This window comes from Mustela lutreola, chromosome 16 (genome assembly GCF_030435805.1).
Source record: "Mustela lutreola isolate mMusLut2 chromosome 16, mMusLut2.pri, whole genome shotgun sequence".
In the NCBI taxonomy this organism is placed as follows: domain Eukaryota; kingdom Metazoa; phylum Chordata; class Mammalia; order Carnivora; family Mustelidae; genus Mustela; species Mustela lutreola.
The window spans coordinates 39,750,014-39,752,057 of NC_081305.1; the positions used below are offsets into that span (position 1 = coordinate 39,750,014).

A 2,044-nucleotide genomic window follows, 5' to 3' on the forward strand; every position below is an offset into this window, starting at 1 on the left:
TTACTCTCTCTCACTATTTGTCAAATAAATAAATAAAATCTTTGAAAAAAATTAAGCCATGATATTTATTATAGAATAAAATTTCTGTTCATTACAATGTAATCTTGGGATAAATAAATCCTAAGTAAGACACTAGGGAAAACACTGATATATTTGACTGTGTAAAAATGAACAAATCAAACTTACAAATAATAATTGTGGTAATGAGACTTGCAGCCATAATGGAGAAAAGAGATCTGTCATCTTTGGCCCCATAAAACAAAAAAATAAAACTGGATAAAGTCATCAAATACAAACATTTAAGGATTCTGGGAATTGACCAAAGGTAAATGACTAATTGGAAGTGGTTATGCATGAAAAACTGCTAGATGTTTGAGTCAGTGGCTTTCTTCCTAGGGCTTTCTCTGTCCACTTTCCCACATGGGTTGGCACCATAATTTTGTCAGGGCAAAGCTAACTGTGAAAAACATCATCTCTACTGCCAAAGGGAGCTGACCTGTTTTGGAGTAGAAGGCAAATCTGTAACTGATGATAGTGTCAGTAAATGTGCAAACTCAGAAGAAAATTAATGAGGGACAACCCACAGATTTATTAATATAAGGTTGCAGCCCCACTTGAAGGGAGTGGTGAAATAGCTAAAAATTTATTAGGGAGATATTAAAAGAGGCAAATAAGCTACTCACACATCATGGCTATACAGAGAACCTTTGGAAGGTAGGTGCAGGTGGGACTCAAGAGATCACAGAAGAAACTAAAACTAAATCTTAAGGAAAAATTAAAAACTGCCTAAATATGGACTGCACTCCCCAACCTAAGTATAAATTAAATAGCAGCATGTGGTGCATGGAAGAACCCAAGACATATGAACATATGAGCACAACATCTTCCCAATCATCTGACTACAGATCTACACAGATACAGTGGAAACTCTTAAGCCTGGTTTAAAAAAAAAAAAAAGACAAGAATTCAAAAACTAAGCAAATACATCTACACATGATTAGAAGACAGATTCTACAGATTAAGCTCACGTAAGTTATTAAAGAAAAAACCCTTCAGGAGAAAACCCCCAATCCAGAGTTGCTACAAAATATTTTTTCCACGTCCAGTTTTCAATTTAAAAAGTCAAGACATATAAATACATAGAAAAGCATGATCTATACTCAGGGAAAAAAGGAATCATTACAAATTAATGCTGAGTTTGCCCAGATATTGAATTTGGGTTTAGCAGATTGAGACTTCAAAGTAGCTATTATAAAAAAACATGTTCAGAGAATTTAAAAAAAAAAAAAAAAAAACTACGTTCAAAGAATTTTTTTTTAAAAGACCCTGTTTCACACCATATGCAAATATTAGTTCAGAATGGCCCAGCAGCCCAAATAACAGCAAAACCATAAAAAGCTTAGAAGAAAACATAAGGGTAAATCATCATGATCATGGACCTGGAATGAATTCTTAGATAAGACACCAAAAGCTTGAACAACAAAAGAAAAAAAATAGATAAATACATTTACCTGGAAGTGGGGATATCATGATCAGGAAAGTGGTTTTTTTCAGGGCAAGTCTTACCACTGCACTCTAAATATGTTGACCCCTATGATTTTTCCCAAATGTGGGAAACTTGGCTGCATAATTTGGGGTTGTGGAAAACTATATTTGTGTTCTCCCCTGGAAAAAAATAAACTAGACTTCATAAAAATTAAATATTTTTGTGCATCAAAGTGTATCAAGAAGGTAGATAGACAACCTACAAAATGAGAGAAAATATTTGCAAACCATATATCTAATAATACTCTAGCATTCAGAATATACAATGAACTCTTACTCAACAACAAAAGATAAACTCAACAACAAAAAGATAAACACCCAACTTAAAAATGGGCAAATTACTTGAATTTGTCTTTTTGCAAAGAAAATATACAAATAGCCACAAGCATATGTTCAACAGCATTAGTTTTGAGGGAAACAGAAGTCAAAGGCACAATGAGGTAACACTTCACATTTCACATAGAAAGTAACAAGAATTGGATAAGTTATAGAGAATTTG

The 2,044-nt window shown here is 33.2% G+C and overlaps 1 non-coding gene across 1 annotated transcript; it reads left to right on the forward strand.

Annotated features, from left to right (window-relative positions):
* The first annotated feature begins 1,503 nt into the window (after positions 1-1,503).
* On the forward strand, positions 1,504-1,668 carry LOC131819035 (U1 spliceosomal RNA). The gene has a single exon (XR_009349037.1). It is a non-coding gene; the product is annotated as a U1 spliceosomal RNA (small nuclear RNA).
* Positions 1,669-2,044: the final 376 nt, after the last annotated feature.